We start from the raw sequence: 14,979 nt of genomic DNA, 5'->3' as shown, positions 1-14,979 counted from the left end.
ATGGTTTTTAGAAGAATTATATGTTTGATCAACTAAATCATCTTTTTAAAAAAGTTGTAAAATCTTTGCATTGACTGAGGTATATAGTTCACAGAAATACTAATTATTATACATAATAACAAACCTAAGTCAATATTTCCAGGAATCATGTCTTGCTAGCAACAATATTAATAATGAGTTGACATTGTCCAGACATACATAAATGATATTAAACAGAACAGTTCCTCTCCTTTCCCTTGAGGTTCTTATAATACTTAAAGAAATGAGACATAAATAAGAAGTCTGAAATAGGAGACATTTTGGGAAAGTCATTGTATTTTTCCTTTCTAGTTTCTTCTCTTATTGTCTTCTGTTTTTATATTCCCTTTTGTGGCTCTCACCCCTTGTTTCTCTGCTTTTGTCTACTTTCTCCCTTCTTTGTTTTAGTGATATTAAATATGCCCCCAAATTCTAGCATTTACTGAAATCAAACTGCACTTTTTTTCTTTCCTGGTAATCAGATCCAAATAACCCAGAGAAGAGTCATATTTTTCTCAAATGTTGATACAACTACCACCCAATCAACTCCTGTGACCTGGGGATCCCCATCCAGAAGAAAGAGATACTCTAGGGCTCATATCTAGGGCTCCTGGCGGGTAACTCAATAAATCATAGCCACCAAATTCTCTGTAAAGAATATCTGTTTCCCACTTCCACCTACAGACATAAAAATATCCTTTGGGAGTATCAAGGAGAATAAATAACAAATGTACGGGTCTCTACGAAATACTTTTCATTCATGATCTCATTCAATTCTTTCAACAAACCTGTGAGGTAGATATTATTATTATCATCCCATTTTACACTAAAAAAGACTCTGAAGTTCAGAGAGATAAAATGACTTCCCCAAGGTTACTCACCTAGTAATTATGGCTCACCAGAATTATGGCTCCAAGTAGCCACAACTCTATAATTTGTGATCTTTCTACCACAGCAAAAACAAATCTCCATAACAAGAGTAGGAACAGGAATAGAAACAGTGACAAGTAAAGGAACACAATCCAAAGTTAGGGAACCTTATAAAACCATGATGTGGTTGAAAAATCCTTCATGGAACTTCTTGCCGCCTCATTCCACCTACCCTTCTCCTCCAAACCAAATGTGCAGAAACATCTTATATAGTGAAAGTTGTCCTAGTGGGAAGAGTCACCAACTGCTCATGGGCCACTCTATCCAGAAGTGACGAATATTCTAATCAGGCAGCAGTCTGTGAGTAGGCTCTCTAATTCAGGCCCTTATCATCTCTTGCCTGGACAATTCCGAAAGCCTCCTAACAAGGCTTCATGCCTCTGGTCTTGTCCTCCTTCAGTCCATCCTCCACACTATTACCAGTAATGTTTCTGAAGTACAGATCTGTTCATGCCCTTCCCTGCTTAAAATCCTTCAATGGCTTCTGTTATGGGCTGAATTGTGTCCCCTAAAAATTCATATGTTTTTATGAAACATATGTCCCCTAACCTCTAGTACCTCTGAATGTCACTGTATTTGAAGATAGGGTCTTTAAGGAGATAATTCAGTTGAAATGAGGCCATTAGAGCGGGCCCTAATCCAATCTGACTGGTGTCCTTATAAGAAAAGGAAATTTAGACACACATACAGAGAGAAGACCGTGTGAAGACACAGGGAGAAGAGAGCCATCTGCAAGCCAAGGAAAGAAGTCTCAGAAGAAACCAAACTTGTCGATACCTCGATCTTGGAATTCTAGCTTCCAGAATTGTGAGAAAATAAATTTCTGTTGTTTAAGCTCCCAAGTTATGGTACTTTGTTTAGCAGGTCTCAAAAACTAATACAACTTCCCAATGTCTACAATGTAAAATATAAACGTCTTACATTAGTGTGGCATTCTAGGTCTTTCATGACCCAACTCCTGCTTCTACAGCATTATTTCTGGCTATGCCCTATCTTTGACCATATACTCTAGAACACTAAATGTTTCTTGTCTCCATATCTTTGCCTATAGTGCTCTTGTCTCTTTCTCATTTTATCCTCTAAGATTTAGCTCCTTATAGCCCTCACCTCCAGGCTGAGTGAGTTATCCCTCCTCTACTAGTATGTGAGGTCCTGGAAGGGAGAGACTGTCTTATTCATCTTTATATCCCCAAACTCCACCACACTAGTCTATTCACAGGCAGGTATCAATACATATCTGTTGAAATGAACTGTGGATGGGTGGAGAGGCAAGAGTGGTAGGGAAACGGTTCTCTTAGTGATATCCTTGATCCACGGTGAGGAGTCAACTTACCCCTCTTTGTCAAGGCCTCAGGCTGGCAGCTTCCTTGTTTAATTTCAAAGTTAAGAAAAGGTTGGCATTATGGAACTCAGGACATTGAGAATATGATCCATGAGTTTCAGCTGTCTCCACTATGTCTTTCTCCTTTAGCCTCCATTTTCTCTTTATTAGGTTCTTTGGATTCCCAGTTATGTCTAAATGTGGGTATTCCTGTCAGGCATAAGTAAGTCCTGGAGGAGGCAGGAATTCTCTTTCTCTCTTCCCCCACCCCCATTTCCCCCCATACATTGTTCTTATTCTCTCCTACCACAGAAGGGCTTCCTCTATGGCACCAGGGAAGAAAGATGTGGCACCTTCAAGCTTATATAGTCCCATTTTAGCAACCCAAGGGAAAAAAGATTTTCTTTCTTCTGGGAAAAGACTCTAACTAATCTTTGGTTGCATGCCTGCTCCTCAGACCAATTACTGTTGCAGGGGAATGAGGTACCATGACTGTCCCAACCTGAAACAAATTCTTCTTGCTGCCTTCCCTTCACTCCCAGCAACACACACAGATACTTTGGCTAGAGGTAGTGGGATGGTAGGGTCTTTCCAGAAAATTTATTAGCTACAACACATGTTAAAGTGACTACTGACAAAGACCTATACACAAATGTTTATAGCAGCTTTATAATAGCCAGAAACTGGAAATGACCAATGTCCACCACAGGTGATTAGATAAACAAAATGTGGTATATAAAACTAATGAAATCTCAGCAATAAAAAAAAAACTACTGTTATACACAACAACATGGGTGAACCTCAAAAATATCATGCTGAGCGGAAGAAATATATACCTACACAAGAGTATATATTATGTAATTCTATTTAATCAAAGCTTTCAAAAATCTGTATCTAATTTATATTGACAGAAATCTATAGTGGTTGCCTAGGTGTGTGTGTTGGGGGTTGGGGAAATTGACTGAGAAGGGGGCACAAGGGAACTTTCTGAGATAATGGTAAAATTCTATAGACTGAGTGGTAGTGGTTACATAGGTATATAAATTTGTCAAGTCACAAAGATGTACACTTAAAATAGGTGCATTTTATTGTATATAAATTATGCCTTGATAAAGGTGATATTAAAAGTACATATAAAACGAGTGCTAAAGTGCTGTGATGGTAATCAAAATATTGATCTTTCAGGATAAAACCCAAGATCTTGGAACGCAAATCCTCTTTAGTCAGACCTCTAACTGCCCATGTAGCCCTGTCTTTCACTTCACCACTCTCAATTGTAGTTCTCCCCACATCCCAAGCTCTTTTCCCCACCTCTAAGTCTTTACATATGCTGTCCCTCTGCTGATAGTAGTGCAGCAGGCAAAACAGCTCTTCTTTTAGGACTCAGGTCAAGCATCATCTGGGCTGACTTTCTGTGTTGCTTTAGGTTGCAGTACTAACCCCTCCTTTTCTCTGTACCATTCCCTGCACATTCTATTGTTTTCATTTGTTTGCACATTGACTCCTCTACTAGACTGAGGGCAAATATGAAAGAAGTTTCTTCCATTGAAATAAGTTTAGGGGTGTTTCAAACACATGAAAAATAGAGATTAATCTAAAATTTCTTAAATGCTTACTATTTGCCAGAAACTACTAGCTTTGTCACTCGCTGGTTGGGACTATTTGGTCTATGGCTGTGACATCAGAGTTTCAGAGGGAATCTTTATAAGCTGAGACAATACAGTCCAGCAACATTTTTTATTTCTCTAACAGCTCAAACATTATCCTAATACATTTTTTTGATTAGGAGGAGCTTTCCTGCTAATTATTAAATCCATATGTATTTTAACGAAAATTTAATCCCTGTTTGATTCATTCACACTCAATCTATCACAGTTTTACTTTTAAGATTTATTTGATGTTCAAGAAGCCATTAGAACCCCCATATAAGGCCCATCTCTGAGAAAACAGGATGTGGGTAAAATTAAGCAAAACCAAATGTTAACAAAATCTTTAAGGATTAAGCAGAATCTTAATGAGGAAAGTTATGCTACACTGTTTTGACTTTTCAGACTCCAAGTAAGTCTGCATTGACTAGAGAGGCTCTCACATCTTTATTACATATTTTCTCCCAAGGGACTGTGAGGAGATGAGAGAAGGAATGATTTGATGGGTACAGAAATATTTAGCATCGTATTCCTACTAATATTTCAGTCTATATTTTCTGAAAACCCCCCTGCTACAAAACACCTAAAATTGCTGATTAAAATACCATAAACATTATTTTAAATAGTACATTTGAGCTCCTAAGAAAGGTTTTTTTTTTTTTAAGTTGAGGGACTAAAAATAAAGAGGGAGTTAAAATTGTTGGATAAATATGACTTGATCAGGGGGTGGAGGAGGTTGCCTGTCTCAGTAATCAAGGACCTGGTGTTTTATTTATTTATTTGTTATTTATTTATTTATTGGTTGCATTGGGTCTTTGTTGCTGCACGCGGGCTTTCTCTATAGTTGCAGCAAGCGGGGGCTACTCTTCGTTGCAGTGCGTGGGCTTCTCATTGCAGTGGCTTCTCTTGTTGTGGAGCACAGGTTCTAGGTGTGCAGGTTTCAGTAGCTGCATTACGCGGGCTCAGTAGTTGCGGCACGCAGGCCCTTAGAGCATGCGGGCTTCAGTAGTGGTGGCGCATGGGCTCTAGAGCTCAGGCTCAGTAGTTGTGGCGCTTGGGCTTAGTTGCTCTGAGGCATGTGGGATCTTCCTGGACCAGTGATTGAACCCATGTCCCCTGCATTGGCAGGCGGATTCTTAACCACTGTGCCACCAGGGAAGTCCCAAGGATTTGGTGTTTTAAAAGACACCTGGACAGAAAGTGAAGCAGGGTGCCGAGGAAAAACTGGGATCAGAGTTTTTCCACCATCAAAAAGAAATAACAAGGAAGTATGTCTGTTTTAGCTTGCTCTGCATGAAAAAAAGTCTCCCTCAAGAATCTGTAACCATAGGCCCACCATCAAGTGGGTTTGAGGATCATATTTGCACTAACTGTATGTCTTTAGACCTTCAAGTCAAAACATTAAAGTAAAAAATTGGTCCTACATTAAGACACTTGACAAGAGCAAATACAACCCCTCTCTCGAGGGGAAATCTCAACCCAGATCATATAAAAAGTTGGGTTCTTGAAAATTACAAAATGTAATTCAAAAATTACAAAATTTACAATGAAACATCCCACAATATGCAAGAATTAGCCTATAAGCTCATCAACAGACACCATTAAGAAAGTGAAAAGGTAAGGCACAGACTGGAAGAAAATATTCACAACACATACAACTGTCAAAGGATTTGTATCCATAATATATAAAGAACTATACTAATCCATAAAAAAGAGACCACAACCCAATTAAAAAACTGAGCAAAAGGTTTGAACGTATCACAAAAGATATCCAACTGGCTATCAAACAATTGATAAGATGCTCAATATCATTATTCACCTAGAGAATGCAAATAAGAACCAGAGATACCACTACACATTCACCAGATTGGTTGTTTAAAAGACTGACAATACCAATTGTTGATGAATATGTGGGATAACTGGAATGCTCATACATTGTGGACAGGAGTGCAAAATTAACAACCACTTTAGAAAACTGATTGGAATTTCGAATGAAGTTAAGCATTTTTCAAAACTGATGTAGGAAACAAAACCCTCAGCTTTAGGAAGCATAATGGATACTGAGCATAAAAATAAACCTAAGTCCATACTTAGATACAGTACAGTGAAATTATCAAAAACTAAGGGAAGATGTTAACACAACCAGACAAGGTCTAAAAACAGTGACCTAACCAGTAGTAATAAGAATCTCTAATGCTCTGATTGTGATGTTGAAATACCATTCCCCACTAAAAGAAACTAGGGTGTCTTAGAGAAATAGTTGATTCTAGAGCCGGGGCAGGAAAAGTACAAGATGAATCTGGAACATTTTGTCATACCACCTAGCAAGGAAGCTGTCAAAGACTACTGGTCGGGCTTCCCTGGTGGTGCAGTGGCTAAGAATCTGCCTGCCAATGCAGGAGACACGGGTTTGAGCCCTGGTCCTGGAAGATCCCACATGCCGCGGAGCAACTAAGCCCATGTGCCACAACTACTGAGCCTGCGCTCTAGAGCCTGCGAGCCAAAACTACTGAGCCCACACGTCACAACTACTGAAGCCCGTGTGCCTAGAGCCTGCGCTCCACAACAAGAGAAGCCACTGCAATGAGAAGCCCGCGCACTGCAACAAAGACCCAACGCAGCCAAAAATAAATAAATTAATAAATTTATTTTTTTAAAAAAAGGACAACTGGTCATGTCAAAATGACTCAGGAAACAACTTGAAAAAGCGCTAACTGGGCAAAAATGGGACAATTGGAGTGTCAATATAAAATAGTAAGTGTAATGGATTAAAACTGATTATATATGCTTAAGTCCTTGAGCTCACAGTGATATTTTAAAAAGTTGATCATATTTGGAGTATGAGAGTGAACCAATTCATTATCTTGAAAACTGGCAAATAAAGGGAAAGGATCAAGCATTTATCCTGCCTTCCCATTAGGAATTCTACCACTGGGTAAGTAAGTAGTAGATAATTGGGAGCATGTCTTTATAGATATATTTCAGCAAATAAATCAAAAGGATTAGAACATTTCTAACCTCCATTGAATGAATGGATCTCCATTGAATTAATGGATCTAACCTCCATTGAATTAATGGATCTAGGCAAGGAGCATCAGTGGCTGCTAACAGCACACACAAAAAAGCAACAACCAGGCAATCACACGTAATGTGCAGTCTTGTCAAAGGAATCAAACCTGGAGTCTGATAAAGCCTCTGCATTCAGCTTCTAATTTGTAGGTAATACAAAGGACATACAACAATGCTGAACTGTCCTTGAAATGCAGTTAGTAAAATCCAAACTGTGGGAACTATACAAGTCAAATGGACCACGTTCTTCAACAGATAAATTCTAAGGAAAAGAAAAGGATGGAGAAAGAAACAATAAATTAAAAGAGACTTAAAACACAGAGCAAAGAAAACAGATATATTAATTTTTTAAAAGGGCAAGACTAAACTGTAGTATCACACTCCTATAAAGAAATGCAAGGAGATTATTGCTATAAAAGTCAGGATAGTGGTTATTTTTGAGAGGAGGAAGGTGATTATATGATTGGGATAAGGTACAAGGAAGTGTTCTGAGGGAGCTAACGAAGTTTTATTTCTTGACCTGCGTACAGTAAGTCCCCTACGTGTGAACAAGTTCCGTTCTGAGAGCGCATTCGTAAGTCCAATTTGTTTGTAAGTCCAACAAAGTTAGCCTAGGTACCCAACTAACACAATCAGCTATATAGTACTGTACTGTAATAGGTTTATAATACTTTTCACACAAATAATACTTTAAAAACAAACACAAAAAATGAAGAAAACATTTTTAATCTTACAGTACAGTACCTTGAAAAGTACAGTAGCACAGTACAACAGCTGGCATACATACAGGGGCTGGCACTGAGTGAACAGGCAAGAAGAGTTACTGACTGGATGAGGGAGAGGTGGGAGATGGTAGAGCTGAAGGATCATCAGCAATAGGAGATGGAGGGCAAGCTGCAATTTCACTCACGCCTGATGTTGATGGCACAGGTTGTTCCTTGCTGGATTCAGTTCTATTGACCCTCTTGAAAAAACAATCCAGTGATGTCTGGGGAGTAGCTCTTTTTTTCTCATCATAGATGACATGGTAGTACTGGATTGCATTCTGAACAGCTGCTGCAACCTTCATGTTCTATTCTATGTTCCGGTCCTGTGCCTCAAAAACTAACAGTGCCTCCTTAAATAAAGAAAATCCCCTTGCCAGTTCCTGAGTGGTGAATCTCTTTGGTTCTTCAGTTACTTCTTCTTCCTCTTGTCTCTCTTTGTCCTTTTTCTGGGCCTCCAACTCCATCAGGTCTTCATTAGTAAGCTCCTCATGTTGCATGGCAAGGAATTCAATGAAGTCATCCTCTTGCAGATCTAGCTCCAGCTTCTCTCTGAGGGTCACTAAGTTGCTGAAGACCTCTTTCAGCTCCTCATCCACCTTCTCAAATCCACAAAAATTGTGAACCAATCGCAGGCAAAAGTTCTTCCAAACCCCATTCATGGTGATGGCCGTAACCTCGTGCCAAGCAAAGTCAATGTTTTTTATGGCCTTGTAGATGTTATAGTCCTTCCAAAATGTTTGCAAGGTTGTTCCTGATTTGTCACTTGCCTTTACTTCCTGACGAAAAGTATGACATAAATAATATTTCTTGAAAGTCGCTATAACTCCCTGGTGCATAGGTTGGATGAGTGATGTAGTATTCGGTGGCAGACGCACTATTTTGACACTGGGATGAAAGTCCTCCATGAATGGGGACTGGCCTGGAGCATTGTGGAGCAGCAAAAGAATGTTGAATGGGACATCCTCCTCCAAGCAATATTTCTCTACCTCCGGGATAAAGTGGTAGAAAAACCAGTCCTGGAAAATGGCCTGTGTTACCCAGGCTTTGGGGTTACTCTTCCACACAACAGGAAAAGAGCCCTTGGCTATGATTTTAAGGATTCTTGGGTCTCTGAATGATAAACTAAGAGTGGCTTCAGCTTCATATTGCTGGGAGCATTGCCACGAAACAACAGAGTTAGCCTATCCTTTGCTGCTTTATAGCCTGGCATCAACTTTTCCTCCTTACTGATGTAACTTCGGTCTGGCATCCTCTTCCTATACAGTCCTGTCTCGTGCACATTAAAAGCCTGCTTGGTTAAGTACGCACCTTCATCAATAATTTCTCAAAGTGTTTCAGGAAATTCCTGGGCAGCTACCGTATCTGCACTCGCTGCCTCACCACTTACTTTTACGTTGTGAAGGTTGGCTCTAGCGTTGAAACGATGAAACCAGCCATGGCTGGCATTAAAAGATGCACCCTCTGATTCTTCACTGTGTTTCTTTTTCAAGTCTTCATAAAGGCTTTTAGCTTTCTCTTGAATCAGCATTAAGCTGAGCCGGGACTCGATGCTGATGCCGATCCTGCATCCACAGACTGAGAAGTTTCTCCACCTCCTCCATCACTTTTCCACGCTTCTTCGGTATTACCGTCAACATCACTGGCACAGCAGACTTCACATATTTCATGGTCTTGTCCTTGTTCTTTAGAATCGCACCAGTGGTTGAACGATTCATATTATAAGAACAGGCGACGTCTACCATCTTTTCGCCTCGCTGCACTCTCTCAGTTATTTTCACTTTTGTTTCCGTCGTTATCACTTGGCGCTTCTTAGCAGTACCAGCTACGTCACCGCTGCTTTTATGCTTGCTTCCGGACATCCTGGGCTTGAAATAAAGATGCTGTACTATATCTATACAGTACTGTACAGTAAAGTACACAAAAGCATAAGCACTTGTAGAGGATGCATGCATGTGACAATGTATGCCAGACACGTGAACTAACTTACATGATTGGACACGTGAACACACGTTTGCATCTTTGAAAGTTCACATCTTTCTGGACTGGTTAAAAAGGAGTGCACTTTGTAATAATTCGCTAAGCTCTGTGTGTGAGTGTGTTTTTCTGTATCTGTTTTATTTTATAATAAAAACCACCAAAAACAAAAACGACCAGACATGTTATATCACATAACAAACATACTAAAACCACTGAAATATATACTCTCAACCTCACTGATAATTAAATAAATTCAATTTTTTTTTACTATGCCGCACGGAGTCCTAACCACTGGACCTCCAGTGACTTCCCTATATAAATTCAAATTAAAACAATAATAGGAATCATACTGGCAAAATTTTAAATGATTAGTGATACCTGTGTTGGTGAATTTGTGGGGGAAGAGTCAGTCTCATGTACTGTAGGTGGTCATATAAGCTGATTCAAATGTTAGTGGCAACATAAGCTGATTTCATTCTGTGGAAGGCAGTTTGGCAATAACATCAAATTTCTAATGTCATCCATTTTGACATTAAATGTCCCATTAGAAGAGGACTGGTTAAATAAATTACAGGATATCCACACAGTGGTATATAGAGTGGCCACAGAGTCTGGAAGCATAAGTTTATTAAAAATCAGATAGAAGAAAAACAAATACCATATGCTAACACATATATATGGAATCTAAGAAAAAAAAAAGGTCATGAAGAACCTAGGGGCAAGACGGGAATAAAGACACAGACCTACTAGAGAATGGACTTGAGGATATGGGGAGGGGGAAGGGTGAGCTGTGACAAAATGAGAGAGTGGCATGGACATATATACACTACCAAACATAAAATAGATAGCTAGTGGGAAGCAGCCGTATAGCACAGGGAGATCAGCTCGGTGCTTTGTGACCACCTAGCAGGGTGGGAGCGAGGGAGACGCAGAGGGAAGAGATATGGGAACATATGTATATGTATAACTAATCCACCTTGTTATAAAACAGAAACTAACACACCATTGTAAAGCAAATATACTCCAATAAAGATGTTAAAAAAAATCAGATAGATACTTACCCCCTTGGTTACTTCTGGTGTACACCAAAGGAACAGGCTTATTCAGTGAAACCAAGTCCACAATCAACTGAGGTAATGCATTTCAGATGCATGTGTAGGAGTTGATAGAAATTCTGTATTTATCTACTATGTTCATTGCAATATTGCACAGAGCATTGAACTACACATTGTTAATGAACGACAAAACATTGAACATATTATGTATTGTAATGTCATATCAATAAATCAATTATGTGTATTTCCCTATTTTTCCAGACTTTATGGCCCCCCTTTATTGCGCAGTTTTTTGGGTTTTTTTTTTTTTTGCGGTATGTGGGCCTCTCACTGTTGTGGCCTCTCCCGTTGCGGAGCACAGGCTCTGGACGCGCAGGCTCAACGGCCATGGCTCATGGGCCCAGCTGCTCCGCGGCATGTGGGATCTTCCCAGACCGGGGCACGAACCCGTGTCCCCTGCTTCAGCAGGCAGACTCTCAACCACTGCGCCACCAGGGAAGTCCCTATCGTGCAGTTTTAATAATCATAAGATAGATCGGTTAGTACTGACATAGAAAAAAGACCACAATTTATTAACTGAAAAAGTTATAGAAGAGAATGTGTTTTACAATGCCAGTTGTGTAAAAATATATGTGTTTATTTGTATATGCATAATAAAAATTCTGGAGAACTTTCAGTTTTTATTTCTCTATTGTTTCATTTTTTATGAGCCTTTATTTCCTTTATAAACAGAAAAACAATATAAATTTCCATTTTGAAAAACCTGAACAAAGCCAACGTCATGCTTAGGGTTGAATGAGAGTTTTTAATGCCTATAAACTGGCCAATGCTCTGTTCCAAGCTGTCTCTCTGTGAATGATGGGACTGGGGCAGGAGAAAGGAAAGAGGTATTAGTGAAATATCCAGAAAGTGAGAATGAAGGACTCCAGGCTTAAATTGGAAAAGAGGGGAAAGCTTAGAAAAAGAAATCTCCTTTCTTTGTAAAACTGAGTAGTAGAGTCAGAATATAAAACCGGTTGATTCGGGACTAAGGAGGGATCAAAAGCAGGGAAAAGAATGGAATCTGACAACACTTCTAGGAATTAGAAGGGGGTAGGGATTAGAAAGGGGGTATCAGAACCCAGACTTAAACACCTCCTTACTTGCTGATTATGGAACTTCCTGGACGACAGGATAGGGAAAAGGGAGTAAATGTACAGAGGTTATATGATTTATTCCTTGCTTTAGATATTTGTCTAATGAAAAGGTAGAGGACTAGATTTAAATATTTTAGCTAGGGGCTTCTCTGGTGGCACAGTGGTTGAGAATCCACCTGCCAATGCAGGGGACACGGGTTCGATCAGTGGTCCAGGAAGATCCCACATGCCACGGAGCAACTAAGCCCGTGTGCCACAACTACTGAGCCTGCGCTCTAGAGCCTGCGTGCTGCAACTACTGAAGCCTGTGCACCTAGAGCCTGTGCTCCACAACAAGAGAAGCCACCGCAATGATGTTGTGTACACTGCAACAAAGAGTAGCCCCCACTCACCGCAACTAGAGAAAGCCCATGTACAGAAATGAAAGACCAACACAGCCAAAAGTAAATTAATTAATTAATTAAATTAAAATATATATTTTAGGGCTTCCCTGGTGGAGCAGTTGTTGGGAGTCCGCCTGACGATGCAGGGCACATGGGTTCGTGCCCCGGTCTGGGAGGATCCCACATGCTGCGGAGAGGCTGGGCCAGTGAGCCATGGCCGCTGAGCCTGTGCATCCGGAGCCTGTGCTCCGCAATGGGAGAGGCCACAGCGGTGAGAGGCCCGTGTACCGCAAAAGAAAAAAAAAATATATATATATATATATTTTTTACCTACTGTTATAGATATTACTGCTCACCAAATATTCCAATTTCTCTCCTTACTATACCTCTCTCTGCATGAGGATTATATATTCTGCCCCATTGAACTAAGGGGTGGCCGTATGTATTAGTTATCTATAGCTGTACAACAAATTACTCCAAAACTTTACCGTTAAAAACAATGAATATTTATTATGTCATAGTTTCTGTATGTCAAGAATCTGGGAGTAGTTTGGCTAGGTAGTCCTGGCTCAGGTCTCTCATGGTTTTGCTGAGGAGAGGAGCATTGGCCAAGATGGCTCACTCTGAGCTCACGTCCTCCCACAGGCACACCAAAATGACAACTATTTATAGAGCAACTATCTGTAAGAACGGCCTGAAGACTAGCAGAAAAGATTTTCTACTACGAAAGATATAAAGAAGGAACCACAACAAGTCTAGTAGGAAGGGCAAAGATGCAGTATAGTCAAGACCCGTACCCCTGGGTAGGTGAGCCACAAACAGGAGGATAATCACAATTGCAGAGGTTCATCCCAACGAGTGAGGGGTATGAGACCCACATCTGGCTCCCCAGCTGAGGGGTCATGCATGAGAAGAGGAGCCCCCAGAACAGAGTCGGAGGGCTCTAGGAAACAGAGGCTCTGCTCTTAAAGGGTGTGTGTAAAATCTCACACTCTGAGTCTCAGCAGAGAGGCAGTAATTTCAAAGTGGGTCAGACCCACTTGCTGATCTTGAAGAGACTGCTGGAGAAGCAGGAGGCAACTGGGACTTCCCCTGGGGATGCAAACACTGGCAGCAGCCCATTTATGGGAGCTTGTTCTACCATGAGGACACTGGTGCTTAGAAGCACCATTTAGAAGTTCTCCCTCTAGCCTATTAGCACTGGGGGTTTACCCACCCACTAGCAGGCTAGCACCAGCCCTGGGAACCCCCAGGTCATGCAGCCAGCTGCTCTGGGACCCAGTCCTCCCCATTAGCAGCCCGACAACCACCACACAAGGACGGGCCTGGCAGCCAACCAGGCCAGGGGTCACCTCTGCCTACTAGTGTACTCTCAGCAGTTGGCCCTACCACAGTAGAAGGGTCCATGCAGCCCACATAGTGAGCACTCCTAGAACATACAGCTCTGGTGACCAGGAGGAATGTGCTGCTGGGTCCCAAAGGACATCTCTTATATAAGGCCACTTCTCCAAGATTAGGAAACATAACTGACCTACCTAATACATAGAAATAAACCCAGAGAATTAGGCAAAATGAGGAGACAGAGGAATATGTTCCAAACAAAGAAACAAGACAAAACCCCAGAAGAAGACCGAAGTGAAGTGGAAATAAGCAACCTATCCGATAAAGAGTTCAAGGTAATGGTCATAAAGATGTTCAGTGAACTTGGGAGAAGAATGGATGAACACAGGAATAACTTTAACAGAGTCACATAATTAAAGAAGAAACAAACAGGGCTGAAGAATACAATAACTGAAATTAAAAATACACTGAAGGAATCAACAGTAGATTAGATGATACAAAGAAATGGATCAGCGAACAGGAAGAAAGAGTAGTGGAAATTACCCAAGCTGAAAAGAAAAAAGTATTTTTAAAAAATGAGGATGGGCTTCCCTGGTGGCGCAGTGGTTGAGAGTCTGCCTGCCGATGCAGGGGACACGGGTTCGTGCCCTGGTCCGTGAGAGGCCCGTGTACCGTAAAAAAAATAAATAAAAATAAAAATAAATAAAAAATGAGGATAGTTTAAGAGACCTCTGGGTCAACATCAAGCATACTAACATTACATTATAGGGGTCCTGGAAGAATAAGAGAGAAAGGGGCAGAGAACTTATTTGAAGAAATAATAGCTGAAAACTTCACTAACCTGATAAAGGACACAGACATCCAAGTTCAGGAAGCACAGAGAGTCTCAAACAAGATGAACCTAAAGGGGTCACACCCAGATACATTATAATTAAAATGGCAAAGATTAAAGATAATGAGAGACTCTTAAAAGCATCAAGAGAAAAGCAACTAGTTACATACAAAGGAACTCCCATAAGACAATCAGCTGACTTTTCAGCAGAATCTTTGAAGGCCAGAAGGAAGTGGCACAATACACTCAAAATGATAGAAGGAAAAAACTTACAACCAGGAATACTCTACCCAGGGGAATTCCCTGGCAGTCCAGTGGTTAGGATTCTGCGCTTCCACTGTAGGTGGCATGGGTTCGATCCCTGGTCAGGGAACTAATGTCTCACAAGCCACATGGCACAGCCAAAAAAAAAAAAAAAGAATACTCTACCCAGCAGGGCTATAATTCAGATTTGAAAGAGAGGTCAAGAGTTTCACAGACAAGCAAAAGCTAAAGGAGTTCAGC

The 14,979-nt window shown here is 40.7% G+C and overlaps 1 protein-coding gene across 3 annotated transcripts in view; it reads right to left on the bottom strand.

Moving 5' to 3' along the window:
* ASIP (agouti signaling protein) overlaps positions 1–14,979 on the bottom strand; it is a 199,409-nt gene that overhangs the window by 166,551 nt on the left and 17,879 nt on the right. The window contains exons 4-5 of one of the 3 annotated variants that reach the window (XR_010935226.1): positions 14,485–14,544; positions 7,695–9,616 (exon numbers count right to left, since the gene is read on the bottom strand). The exons of 1 other annotated variant lie outside the window; for it this stretch is intronic. The gene's annotated coding sequence lies outside the window, so the exon portion shown is untranslated. Of the gene's footprint in view, positions 1–7,694; positions 9,617–14,484; positions 14,545–14,979 lie in introns of those variants that run through there. One more of the 3 variants, XR_010935225.1, reaches the window with a different exon arrangement.

The sequence above is a fragment of the Pseudorca crassidens genome, chromosome 15 (assembly GCF_039906515.1).
Source record: "Pseudorca crassidens isolate mPseCra1 chromosome 15, mPseCra1.hap1, whole genome shotgun sequence".
NCBI classification, from domain to species: Eukaryota; Metazoa; Chordata; class Mammalia; order Artiodactyla; family Delphinidae; genus Pseudorca; species Pseudorca crassidens.
Note: the sequence above shows the minus strand (reverse complement) of the source record. Positions and strands in the feature narration are given on the sequence as shown.